The 14,728-nt window shown below is 41.4% G+C and overlaps 2 non-coding genes across 2 annotated transcripts; one reads left to right on the top strand and one right to left on the bottom strand.

The window, feature by feature from the left end:
* Positions 1-3,618: 3,618 nt before the first annotated feature.
* Positions 3,619-3,700, bottom strand: trnal-aag (transfer RNA leucine (anticodon AAG)). Its single transcript has one exon. It is a non-coding gene; the product is annotated as a tRNA-Leu (tRNA).
* Positions 3,701-9,838: 6,138 nt separating this feature from the next.
* On the top strand, positions 9,839-9,912 carry trnai-aau (transfer RNA isoleucine (anticodon AAU)). The gene has a single exon. It is a non-coding gene; the product is annotated as a tRNA-Ile (tRNA).
* Positions 9,913-14,728: the final 4,816 nt, after the last annotated feature.

Genomic DNA, 14,728 nt, shown 5'->3' with positions numbered 1-14,728 from the left:
AGCTTTCAAACTGACTTCCAGCTGATTTAGGGTGGATTTGCAACGTCCAATGTGCTGCTAAAACCCAGGGTCGTTGTCATGGGGACTTTACACTGATTAACCAGACTTTGCCCAAAGTTTGGTCATTGCCATTGAAACTTGCCACTGATTAATCCGACTTTCCCCAAAGTTTGGTCGTTGCCATGGAAACTTGCCACTGATTAATCCGACTTTGCCCAGAGTTTGGTCGTTGTCATAGAAACCATACTATGCTTTCTTTTTCTATATAAAGATGAACCCACTGTTCATTTGTGAGAGAGCTGCAAGAACATTGCGCTGAACAGGACTCCACTGTTTAACCTCTCTCTCCCCCCCTTTGCAGTTTGATAATAAACCTATTTCCTATTAAATTGATCTCACTACTTCTTAATCTTCTCCTGAAGTTGTATTTTCAGATCTATCATACTTGGTTGCCGAAAACCTGAGACCCAACAGCCAACAATTGCCGGAGCGACGACGGGGCACGACGACAGCATCCTCCTTTGACGTTCCCTCGCCACTCCTGTAATCTGGTGACGGGTCCCCGGACTAGGGCAGATTCGGAACGAGAAAGATCGTGAGTTCACCCTTTGATTTCTGTCAATGTGAAGTGTAATGATTTGAATGAGTATTATCACTGCGGTAGTATTAAAAGTTTGCAGTCTGGGACCAACTTACGGTGAACATAATAGTTTTTTGTCTGGGACCAACGTGCGTAGAACATTATAATTTGTGGTTCGGGACCAACGTACGTAGAGCATTATAATTTTTGGACAGGGACCAACGTAAGTAAAACAAGAATAAGTCAGAGACTTATAGTCTTGGTCTGTTAATAGAGTCAGGGACTCTACTAAGACTAAGTCAGGGACTTTTGGTCTTGGTATATTCAGAGATATTGGGTGAATCACAAAGTATTGACATCCATTTCAGGTAATTTAGAAAATAATTGTTGTTTAAACTATTAAGTAAATGATTAATATGGGTCAGAAAGCAACAAAAGAGGTGGGTTTATTGTCAGACTGCAAAATGAAAATCGGGGAGTTACCGGATGTGAAATATATGCAAATGCAATGTATGGGGAGTTGCCTGGATCAGCCCTGGTTGGTGAAGAAACATTGTTTCTGTCCCAATATGAAGGATATGAAAGATTTGATGTGCTTATAAAGGGAATGGTTAAAGGACAGGGAGAGGAAGGGAAAGAAAAGTGAGGAAGCTGAGAAACAATTGTTGGTGTTGAAAATATGGAAAGAACAGTGTGTGAAACGTCTACAAGACATTGAAAAAATAAGAAAAAGAATGTGGATACAAGAAAACAAGGTCTCATCGCTACCATGAAAATCTGCCCGGAAGAGGAAACCAACGTTCATCGAAGACCGACACAACCAGAAAATGCCCAAATTGCTGAAAGATTGCCCAACTCTTTTCCTCCAGCGGCGCCCCCCAAAGGTCCCATCCACCCCTCCCTCGTAGGATTGGAACGCCCCCCGAATATGATACCTCCGCCTCGCGCCCTGACGACATCATTTTGTCACCAGGCACACCAGATCCGCCAACTCCTACCGACCTCAAAACTCTTGAAAATATTGGAACGGAAGAGTAGCTCCACAGCCCGCTTTACAAACGATGTTGACAGAAAAAAGAAATGTCCAAACCTACCCAATGATGGCTGTGGCGAATCCAAGGTGGGGGGAAATACAACAACAACCCACCTTATTGGTCTACCGACTTTGGACCAAGGCCCGATGCCTGGAAGCATGCAAGGGACTCGGAGATGTGGAAAAAAATGGGGCCAGAAAATTCTGTCAGTTAGTGGCATCCTATAACCTGAATGGAGCTGAAGTGGAGAAAGCCTTAAAGAACTCACTGAAACATAGATTGGGCAGAGTCAGAGAGAGATTCACAGGACGTGATGTAGGGGGAAACCTATTAGCCTACGACCCCCATGCCCTAACCGGAGAAATAGAAAAGCTACTAGGAAGAGCATTGACAATGTTCCAGAGACCCTCTGATTACCAAAGAATAAGGACATGTACGCATAAAGAGGGTGAGACTACAAATGATTGCTATGCCAGATTAGAAAGCTGTGTCAAATCCAACAGCCGCATGGTGGATGACGCCAATGAAAATGGCCCATTCCGAGTCCAGTTTAAACAATGGTTTATCCAAGGACTCCAAGTTCCCATTTCTGGATTCATCAAAATACACTTCGTCACTTACAAGAATGCCTCATCCACTGAGATACTCCATTGGGCAAGCCACGCAGAGGAGAACATTCGCTCCAAGAAGGAAAAGGCCCAGGTGACAGCCAGCGCACAAATGATAACCGAGTTGCTTCAAGCCACCACCATGTCGGCTTCACCTTTGGCAACAGAAAGTTAACCCCCACCAGATTGCCTCAAGGATTCTGCGACAGCCCAACCATATTCTCCACAGAGATCCAGAGATCCATGAGTTACCATCCACATCCAAAGCCCACACAAGTCCTCATCTATGTGGACGACATCCTAATTGCAAGCCCAACAACAGAAGAAAACAAAAAATAGTCCATCAGAGTGTTCCAACACCTGGAAAAGACGGGGAACAAGGCCTCATTATCTAAACTTCAATTTTGCCAGATTGATGTCACATTTTTGGGACATCTCTTGTCACAAAAAGGTCGAAGGCTAACGGACTACAGGAAGAAGTCATGGCTTTCCTTGGGTTAGCCAACTACTGTCGAGGATGGATCCTTCACTTCGCACAAATCACCCAGCCACTATTGGACCTCATGAGTGACAAAGACCTCAACCTGTCAGATCCTGTAGAATGGACTCCAGCTGCTGTAGAAGCTTTCAACACCATTAAACAAGCCATACTATACTCATCCGTCATGGGCCTGCCAGGGTACACCAAGCCTTTATTTCAAATTCATGATGTCTTCTCCAACAACATGGTGCATGTAAATAGCCATATGGGGCCGTATAGGCTATTTGACCGGTTACCAGCTAAATAGCCCCTGCGACTACTTGACCGGATACCGGCTAAGGAGCCACTGCCTTTAGGTTTAGCCTGCTATTAACTATCAAAGGTGCCTCCAACAGAATTTACGTGTGAGAGTGTTCCACGAAGAACAAAAGTTGTTCTTAACAGACTAGAAGGTGGGTTCACTTTTTTACATTTATATATTTTCTCAGTGTGTAACCAAAGGGCTTTTTGTTCGCTGCAATTGATTTTTTTAAAATTCTCAAGTCGACTGAATGTACAAGCTTGATTTAAAGACAATTTAACAGTGTGTTTAAAAATACATTTAACAAACCACGTTGGTGACAAACCTTTTTACTGCTCAGGCAAAAGGTTTAGTCAGAAGGTAAAAGCAAAGAGACACATATGTCTTGGATGGTGAGCAGTGGACAATAACGACTGTTTGTCATCCATGATGGCTTCAACACAGAACAAATGTATTTTGTGGATGTTCCCAAACACAGTGGTGGAAAACCACGAGGCTCCTATTTATGCAACCGGGACACGGCTCCCTCCCCAGTGGTTTTCACATTTTGGTTAAAATGTCAGGGAAGAGCCATATGCACCCATTAAAAGGGACTTAAGCAGCTCAGAAGACATTGGCAGTGGTGGGATTTGAACCCACACCTCCTGAATGACTGGAGCCTTATTCCAGCACCTTAGACCACTCGGCCACACTACCTTGCATAAGGGTGCCGAAGTTTCTCACAAACCTATAGCAATCTATCCCAGATCTCTCAGGGTGGCTTCAATTCCCAATAGTGGCGGTATGATTGTTTAGTGCAAATGTTTTTTTGTGCCCTACGGCTTACTGGTGTTGTCTGCCTTTTGCTTGAAGCCTGGTGGGATAGACTCCAGCAACCCCCGCAACACTTGCTAGGATGTATAGTATGGAATATGAATGAATGAAATTTACATTACATTAGCGTGCCCGACTCCAGCCCTCGAGGGCCACTATAAAAATTGTTTTCCATGTCTCCCTTCATCAACACGCCTGAATTAAATAATTGGGATCGTTATCAAGCTTCTGGACAGCTGCCTGATGAGTTGACCATTTGGTTCAAATGTGGTAGAGGAGGGAGATATGAAAAAGAGACCGCAAAGGGGCCCTCGAGGACCGGAGTTGGGCACCCCTCCATAGTTAAATTACTGACATTTTGGTGTCATGAGAGACACTATTGCCAATTTTTAATGTTTAAAAATAGTAACATTGATATTAAGTTAATACATTTTTCCAACCTATGAGAAAATATACCTGACAATATTAAATTTGACAGTGAGTGATAGGGAATTTCACATTGAAAATGTATCTTTTTTTCCACATCATACAAAGCAATTTAGTAACACTATTTTGAAGCATAACCCCAAAAATAAATCTAAAATCGTTTAACAAAGTCAATTGCACATATGTCAAGCAATAAATATAAGCTCCTTTTCAATCTCAAAATGTTAATATTGAACTTATATTACAATACAGTTTCTGACTTTAATCGTATTAGACCACCTAAAAAGTTTAGAGATGATATCTATATATTTAAACAACTGCAAACATTGTAGGGAATAAGCTTGTAACGTTTAAAGAAAGTTTTAATATGAAAAGATGCACACGGGTAGTACGCTTGTGACAGCTCTTTGACATGTGGTATAATTAACTATGTTTTTACAATATCGGAAATCCACAAAAACCCACACAGGTGAAAGACTATTTTCCTGCTCAGTCTGTTGTCAAAAATTCAGTTGCCAAAAACCTTAAAATCACACAAAAGAACCTAGACAGGTTAGACATATTTTCTTTGTCAGTTTGTAGTTAAAAATTCACTTGAAAGGCCAATTTAAAGCATCACAGAACGAATCCACACACAGGAAAAAAAACCTTTTCCCTGCCCAGTCCGTGGTCAAACATTCAATCACAACAAAACCTTTAAAAAAAACACAAATTCTCACAGTTGTATAAAACAAAAAAAATCCTTCCACTCGATTTGTAAAGTAACATTAGCTATTAGCTAAAGTGCCAGTTTAAATTTGACATGGTATCTTGATTTTGTTAATTGCGCCGCCGAACGTCTTGTATTTGTTTTTCATTGAAATTGAAGTTTTTAACAGCAAAATGGTTGAACTCACCATGGATGTGACAGTCCACAGTCGAGACCGAGGTGGTTGTGCTGGTGGTCCTCAGAAGCTCTGGCAGCAGGTGGGAATCATCACGTGCCTCTGTATGTCTGCTTGGATTAGTCTGATTGATTAGATTTGTGAGTCAGCTTGTCATGGTATTGATAGGTTCATTACACTTTAATATAATTTCCAAACACTGCAGGCAGATATCTGATTCAATTATTGACATTTAATTAAATAGGCATCTATGATAAACAATTAATAATTATAATTTCTCGTACGGCTTTAAAGCCATAAATCAAAACAATTACAAGGTTAATGATTAATCCAACATGCGTAAGCAAAAACAACATCTGAAATTACAATAACAATGAAGGTTTTTAACAATAAGAAAAAGAGGAAACTAAAAACAAACTTCATTTGAATTTAAACAATCACGCCTTTACACGGCATAACAATTCCATGAAGAAGCGAGAAGGGCGTCCTGATGTAGGAACACTATGCGAATGTTCCTGGAAGTGATTGATATCCATCTGCTGGTATCAAGAGTACTTGACGGATCTTCGCTGCAAACCCAGATCAACAGTCCTCGGAGCCCCGGTCTGGGTGAGACGTCAGGACAACAGTCCTTGGCACGAGGACTCAGTGACTTGATACGACCCCGAGTTCTCTTCAGACAAATTAAAGAAGCTTTCATATAAAAATGATTGAATGCACACATATATAATATAATTATCAAATAAACCCAACAGGTAGGAATGAGAAGAAGCAGAGTGGCGCAGCGGCAGCGTGCTGGGCCCATAACCCAGAGGTCGAAGGATCGAAACCATTCTCTGCTACTCACAGTCACTTTCTTATTTGCAGAAGCAAAATACCTCACTTTCAAGTGTTGCAGTTGCTGTGAAAAACTGATCTTTATAATTATTAATTCTTAAGATTAATAACTCACTTCACATTTTTCTTAAGGATACCCACCGATCAAAAATTGTATCAGAATTTAACGGAAATCGGACCCAATGCGTCATTTTCAGAGTATGGGAATCGGGTATAAGCTAAATATTTTGATTCAATGAATGACATTTGGGACAGCCTGTTGGTGCGGTTAGCCCCACAGTTCTGGGTTCAAGACCAGGTCGGTCCAACTGTATGGAGTTAACATGTTATCCCCTGCGTGGGTTTCTTCCGGGTACTCCGGTCTCATCCCACATTGGACATTCTAAATTGCCACAAGGTGTGAGCGTCATTAGTTGCCATTGACAAGGAGAGATGTTCACCCTGTATGGCTGCAATCCCTCCGGTCAAATTGGTTTGGATGCCTGTCATCGTCAATGGGAGTGAAATAGGATTACTTGCTCTGGGACATAATGAGTTGAGATAGCAAGTCACAAGCATGTCCATAAAGATCAGGCTAAACGGATCTGACACATTTGTAGGTTTTAAAATAATGAAAGCAAGCTCTGGCTCATTGGTCTGGCGGTATAATTCTTGCTTAGGGTGAGAGAGGTCCTGGGTCCAACTCCTGGATGAGACTTAACTTTGTCGAATTGTGATCTATTATGGGGGTTGATATGTCACATGCTTCACCTGAGAAAAAAAGTGTTGAATTGTCATATATGGTGGGGTGGTATGGGACATTAGCCATCTGAGAAAAAAATTGTCATTGTATGAGTATGTCTGGCTCGTTGGTCTAGTGGTATGATTCTCGCTTTAGGTGTGAGAGGTCCCGGGTCCAACTCCAGGACGAGCCCTGGTTTTATTGAATTATGATATATGATGGGGTGGGTGATATGGGACATTAGCCATCTAAGAAAAAAAGTGTCAGTTTAAGAGCACCTCTAGCTTGTTGGCCAATACTTCAATAAACTCCAACATTGGAAGACATACTGAGGCAGATATAATGAAAGTTAAGGCCGCGTCTGCAGAGGCAGGGATGCAACAATTTAGAGGCCGGAGAGTGTTACTACTCTTCAGGCTCCCCAAAGCTATTTCCTGCTGAAAAGCTGCTTCAACTGTGTTTTTGAAAGAGATAAGACAAGTCATAAAAATGGGAGGAGTTAATACAAATGAAGGAGGTGGAGTACAAAACGTATTGGGCACATTTTAACCAATAGGTGTAAATTAAATTCTATTCTAGTAACTTTTAATACATCAGAGTGCAAAAGGGTGCAAGATTAAATATAAGAATACAATTTATATTTCACATTAGCCACCTAAGGAATAAAGTGTCACCGTATGGGCACCCTTGGCACGTCTGTCACATTGACTTTAGAAATTTGACAGATAGGCCGGGTCAGCACAAGAAACGATACATATAAAAAACTGCATCTTTTAACAGTACATATGAAAAATTAACAGAAAAAAGGACTAAAGTACTAACATACTGATCACTCATCTTTAAAGTAAAAAGTATGAAGTACAAAGTAAAGTAAAAAGCGATGTAATAAGAAATATTCAAATGTAATTTAAAAACAGATAGAGGGGCTGTAAAACACGAAAAACAAAAAGAGTGGACAGACCTACTGCCACAGGCGAATTATTCGATCGAAATGTTTGTCATAAGACAAAATGTTGTATGGCGAAGTGGTCGTATCACAAAGGTACAGTGTTTAACATGTGAGAAAGAAGATTATGTTTAGTAAGGATTATTTACTTTTGATGTGTATGCATGAATGTATGAGTCTTGGGTAAAGCCCATGGAATAGTAAGCCAAGAGTCAATTTTCAATTCAAGTTGGTTGTTCATTTTACAAATCAGCTGTAGTAGCTCAGTTGGGAGAGTGTTAGACTTAAGATCAAAAGGTCCCTCGTTCAACCTCTAGTGTCGGCAACACATCGGACTTTGCAAACCCAACCTAATTTAGCTGGCAGTCAGTTTGAAAATGGTTTCCTTGTAAGCCACTTTGCAGTCAAGTTAGATTCTTATCACCTCCTTAATCCAAATAGGCTCAGACTGAGATTGACAATATGCGAATAATCACAAAGGTTGTTCAAACGGTGATCCCGCTGCATCAGCATCTTCTGAAATGTCCTTCTAGGTCTGCATTCTGGGGTGAAGGTCCCGTAAACAGTCCTTGGGACAAGGACTTGGTGACTTGTTGCAATCTTGAGCTCTCCTCAGACAAATTGAAGAAGCTTTAATACAAAAATGCTTAAACACATATAATAGTATTAATGAATACTGTCCAACACTAAGGATAAATATTTCTTTTCTCATATTTAGATGTAATTTTCGATTGTTTACATTTTTTTTACCTGTCTTGTTCAGTTGTTTTTTTGAAATGATACTGCATTTTTTTGTTGGTAACATGCTCTCAAGTATGTGTATGAATCTATAAGGCAATTTCAAGAACATTTTTTTCACAGCAATGGTAACTCTTGGAAGTGGGGTAGTTTGCCTCTACAAAAAAGGAACTGATGTTGTCTCCCGTGGGGTTAATCAGGCCCAGTGATTCTTGGACCAATGTTGACCGGAGCCTTGTAGCCCTGGTAGGGTTACCCATGGCCAACTGGTCTGATGTGTGGGATTAGACGAATAATGGCTCAGAGGATATCTTATGATGAGCAACATTATTGGATGAAATCTTCCCTCGCCCGGACGCGGTTAGGAAGAGCCTGAGCGTAAGGTTGAGAAATCCCGGCTCGACATAGTTTGGCTCTGGAGTTGCCCGCGGGACAAAAGGGTTGCATCCCTCCGTTTTCAGGTGGGGGAACGGCACTTGATTGTTGTATGTGTGCATGCACAAAACAGCAGTTCAGGGTATCTACCCCTTTTGGAGTCCTTGGGGGGGTTGCTGGAGAGTGCTCCTTAGGGGGACTCCATGTTCTGCTCGGGGACTTCAATGTTAATGTGAGAACTGGAGGGATTGATTGGGAAGAACATCCCCCCGATCGAAACCCGAGTGGTGTTCTATTGTTGAATTTCTGCGCTCGTAGTGGATTGACAAACGAACACCATGTTCAAGCACAAGGGTGTCCGTATGTGCATTTGGCACCAGGACACCCGCATGTTTTGGATACTCGGTAAAGAGAGGGACGGAGCTCTCAACCAATCACAACCTGGTGCTGAGTTTGCTCCAAAGGTGGGGGCAGATGCCAGTGCAACCCGGGAGACCTAAAGGTTTCGGTCCCCTATTAGAAGGACCTCCAATTCCCACTTGCTGCTCTCTGCTCGACCTCACCCGTCCGTCCACGCATCTCCGTGCCGACTGGCCCGACAGTCGCACCCGGGCCAATGCCATCACATTGCTGTTCATCTCATTTAGGCAGAGCGTGGTGCTGAAAATGCCAAAATCGTGGGTTCGACCGCCCAATGGGCACAGCCTCTCAAGAACACAGGTGTCAAAGAGGCAGCCCGGGGAACAAATCTGGCCGGCTGCATCATTTGGTGCGGTTTGACACCCTTGTTCTAGAGTAAGTTAAGATTGCCTAAAATTATTTATTTTGCCGTAACATAACAGTTTAGCTCGCTGACATTTGCAATTGCGGTCACACAAAATTCATGGTCACTTTGCACATGGCTGGTTAACTCAGTTGGTCAGAGTGAGGTGCTAATAATGCCAAGGTCGTGGGTTTGACCTCCATATGGGCCATGACCTCTCTATAGTCAGATAAAATTACCTAGACTAACTCCTTTTGCCGTAACATAAGTGTTTAGAGAGTTGAGGTGTTGCATTGGTGTTATTGTTCAAATACTGGGGTGGTGGGCACATGGCCTGTTAACTCAGTTGGTCAGAGTGTGGTGCTAATAACGCCAAAGTCGTGGGTTCAACCCCCACACGGGCCATGACCTCTCTGTAGTAGTATGTCTAACACAGAGTATTTTGCCCCAACATAACATAATATCTTGTCTTGATGTTTCCTCAGTTTCTGTGATCTGGTAATTTCTCTGCTCCACTTGAAATCTCAGTGAGGGAATATTAGCTAAGTTTGTTCCCACCACATTTCTGTTCGTCCCAAATTGTTGTGAAATTATATTTGTCTTCATACTCAAGCGGCCAGAACAGTGTTTTTCAACTTTGCTTAGCCTCCAATGAGGAAGCCTGTAGAAAAGAGCTACCTTGCTAACGCTAGTTGGCTAACGTTCTGAACCTTAGCTTTTCATGCTAATTGCTAGCATGCGCAAACATGAGATGGGACACAATTGACGTATGTTCTGTCAATATTAGAATACAACAACACATCACAAAATATTTATAGTTGAGGATTCTGGGTCACAATTTTCACTCATTCATGGATATCTTTTTAACGCGAAAAGCTAAGCTAACCAAAAATGACAGAACCCTTCTTGAGAGAGTAATTACTTGCTCAAGATGCTAAACAAAAAGTGCATAAGCTGATGACAACACTTTTTTTTCAAAATTGGATGTAATTTTTACAAATGGAAGTATAGTTCTATAACCATAAAGACATAATTAAATCTTAAATGGCCATCCAGAAAAATGTATCACATTTCCCTTCCCAATACGTGTATGAGACCAACAAAAACAGCGACCATATTGAAGCATTTAACCAATCACATTTCAGCCGTTATTAGTTGCAAGGATCAGAAATCGTCCTCAAGGCCATCACAATCAGTTCTGCAGGCTCTGCTGCAATATACAAGCGTCGATAAGACTGTTGCTCTAACCAACCAGAATTCGATTTGGTGACACCAAGGCCATTTCTTAGGCGGAGGGATACGTCATCGCTTTCGCCAACTATGATTGGCTGGTAGGCAGACCAAAGCCTAAGTGTGCCAGCCAGAGATCGTGAACTCCACCCACAATGGCAGACGGAGGAAAACAAATGGATTTAGTTGCAGATTATCCCACAAAGCTATTTTCCAGACAGACTTTTCCGGAAAAAAATGGACATTAAGAAAGGGCGGTCAACTCCAAAGCTAGCAAGCTTTGGAGTTGTCTGACCATTCTTAATGATGTCCAGCTTTTCTTGAAAAGTCCGACTTCAAAATGGCTTTGACAGTAAATCTGCAATCAAATCCATTACGAGATCATCTTCACTCTTGAAAAGCTAGCCAGATGACCCGGTTACATCTTCCTCCTTTTTGATCGGAGATTGATCTTCCCTCTTTTGCTGTTGAGGCGGCTCTGCTTCCTCTTCAATATGGGACCCTGCAGAGGTGTTTGCAGACTCTGCCCCTTCACTGGCCCTGCCCAGATCCTCTTCTATCTTAAAAGACTCCTCACCAGTTGACCAGGTGTCATCTTCTTCCTTCATTTTTATTTCAAGTTGCTCTTCTCTCTTTTGGTCTGGAGGAAACTCGGGCTCCTCCCCTTCAAATTGGGGGTGCTGATTACTGAAACCTGCAAAGACACAAAGATAAATGTTATATAGCCATACTTCTAGCAAAATTAATTGGCTCCAGAACTTTTTTCGTAACTTGAAAATTTTGTAAGTAGAGGTGTACTATATATATAAATTATCTAATTTGTTTCACGGTTCTCACACAACTGCTACTTAAACCCTTTAAAATTGGTAGTAGCGTCCCAATTTTATATTAGAGATGTGAGCAAACAAGCAATGAGAGAAAATGAGGATATGATTTCTCAATGTTTAATAAAAAAACACGTGAAAATGTGCCCTGCGCCGCTGAATTAGTTCCCTCCGCGGCCGTTATTATTGAAGATGTAATACTCGTGTCCGTCTGCCAGATGGCGGCAAGAGCATTTCCTACCAGGGCCAAATGCTGTCCACTTGTGCTACATTTTACACTTTGACCTGTGCCCTGTGCCTGTATGTGAATATATGTGCCATGTTGCATTTTGTATGATATTTAATCACTTAATAGGGGCAATTGCAGTCATTAATAAGGGGTGCATTTAGTTGAGGTGGACAGGTATGTAAGAATCTTGAAACATGGACAGTGGTAGTTGTGAGACAGCCAATTGAATTGAATGCTTTTATTGTGATTGTAGAAGATAGAATGGGACCGATGAATGAAAGCCTAGTAGAGGGTAGATATGTTCTAAAGTGAGAATGAATGCGTCCATGACAATATATATATATATATATATATATATATATATATATATATATATATATATATATATATATATATATATATATATATATATATATATATATATATATATATATATATATATATATATATATATATATATATATATATATATATATATATATATATATATATCTATATCTAGATATATATATCTATATATATATATATATATATATATATATATATATATATATATATATATATATATATATATATATATATATCCAACTAAAAATCCATAAGGTTAGACTGGGACCAATGTTCCCTCTAATTTTCCGTTGGTTTGGGCAGAAAGACAACCTCCCTGAATGCACTGAGTACCAGTGTGAGTGACATCATCATTGCTCGCTATGGGCAGACCAGTATCACACCTGCCATAAGCAGTTGCATGCCAATGTTCCCTCTAATTTCATATAAAACATGCTGTAAAACACAAAAAAACTTTGCAAAGTTGGCAAATCTGTAAAATTTTTAAAGTCAATGTGGCCCCCAGGCCAAAAAGTTTGCGGACCCCTGCAATAGATAGATGAGCCAGGGGTGCCCATACAGTAACACTTTTTTCCTTAGGTGGGTAGGTAGGTTATGCCACATCACCCCCAAAAGAGATCACAATTTGACAAAGCAAGGGCACGTTCGGGAGTTCGACCCGGCATCTCTCGCACCCTGAGTGAGAATCATACCACTAGAGTCTACATTTGCCACCTGAGAAAAAAAGTGTCACTATGTGGGCTCCCCTGGCTTGTTGGTCTAGTGACTAGACCAACAAGCCAGGGGTGCCCACATAGTGACACTTTTTTTCTCAGGTGGCAAATGTACCATATAACCCCCCATATTACATCACAATTTGACAAAACAAGGGCTCGTCCGGGAGTTGGACCCGAGACCTCTTGCACCCTAAGTGAGAATCATACCACTAGACCAACGAGCCAGGAGTACCCATACAGTGACACTTTTTTTTCTCATGTTGCAAATGTGCCATATCACCCCCCATATTGAATCAGAATTTGACAAAACTAGCACTAGTCCTTGAGTTGGACCCAGAACCTCTCGCACCTAAAGCAAGAATCATACCACTAGACCAACGAGCCAGGGGTATCCACAAAGTGACACTTTTTTGTCAGGTGAAGCATGTGACCTATCAACCCACATAATAGATCACAATTGGACAAAGCAAGGGCTCATCTGGTAGTATACATCCAATAACTTCGGATCAAAGGAAGCACACAGAGTCAGTCATGATGAGGTTTACCGGACTTCAGCTGAAGGAGGGGGTCAGAATAGCCAGCACTGGGAGATGTGTCCATCCTCCGGCCTGACCAGTTCGAATTCCCAAACAGATGAGCTAGTTTTATCAACAGAACCTCATAAGACATAGGTACAAACTTTAGGCGGGAAAAGGTGAACAAAGAAATGGGCGTGTCATGGTATGTGATGCACCCCGAACCCATAGGTGTCATCATGGAAATTCCCTCTAGGCCAGTGGTCTCAAACCGGTTCCACATAGGGCCGCAGTGGGTCCTGGTTTTTGTTCCAACCGATCCAGTGCCGACATTTTAACCAATCAGGTGTCTTTAAAATAAGTAGCACCTGACTCTAATTAACTGATTGCACTTGCAAAAGGTATCCTTGTTGAGTTGGAATGAAAACCTGCACCCACTGCGGCCCTTTGAGGACCGGTTTGAGACCACTGCTCTAGGCTATCTAAATTTCAAACCTCGTGACTATACTGAATAAGATTATAAAGAATACATTCTATACTCCACATTTCCACCCTATAGTAACTTTGAAAGAATTTTCATTAAATACATCAATTTATATCCCTCCTATCCAGGTTCTAATTTACAAATATCATCAGCAGTTATTTATCAAGAGGTATGGAAAACAATAAAATCACTTGTCAAGGCAGAGGCAAAAAACTCTAGGTAATTTTAGGGTTATTCGAGAAAAATTCCTCTGCGTCCCTCTTTATGAACAGTAATAAAATCGCAAGTGAGGCAGTTGCAAATTTAAACAGAATTGAGAAGCACGACCCGTGTTGGCCAAGGCTTTCATTTCAGCTATAGCACGAGTCATGTCCTGGTTTCATCTGGGAGGAAGGTGCAGCAGTGTTCTACCATCATGGCACACGCACCTCCATCCTTGGCTGTTATCAGATCCAGGACCCTCTGGTCCTGCAACTCCATTTCCCTTAGGGCTTTTAAATCATCTGCTATACCTTTAGGGCCTTGACAGTTTGGGTAAATCACACATGTAACAGTTCAATGTAATTTTACCCACTCGAAGTAGGCAAAGTTGCGACAGTATGATTTTCTGGGGGGGTGGACCAAAACTTATGGTCACGTGGAACACCTCCACCCCAGATTGAATCATGTGGTTTGAATTGCACTGATTTTGATCTCATATCGCCTACTGTTATTTTCATTACCCTTAAAAGGTATCATCTCATCTGCATAACTGCAGATTTAAGTATGACGCCTAGACCCAGTGAATTCCGAATATCAGGATACCACACATCTTCTTAATAATAGTTCTCCAGATTGATCTTTTCATACCACTTCACTCTCCTTTGTGACAGGAG

The sequence above is a fragment of the Stigmatopora nigra genome, chromosome 20, assembly GCF_051989575.1.
Source record: "Stigmatopora nigra isolate UIUO_SnigA chromosome 20, RoL_Snig_1.1, whole genome shotgun sequence".
In the NCBI taxonomy this organism is placed as follows: Eukaryota; Metazoa; Chordata; class Actinopteri; order Syngnathiformes; family Syngnathidae; genus Stigmatopora; species Stigmatopora nigra.
The sequence above is the reverse complement of the archived record's forward strand: the minus strand, read 5'-3'. Positions and strand labels throughout refer to the sequence as shown.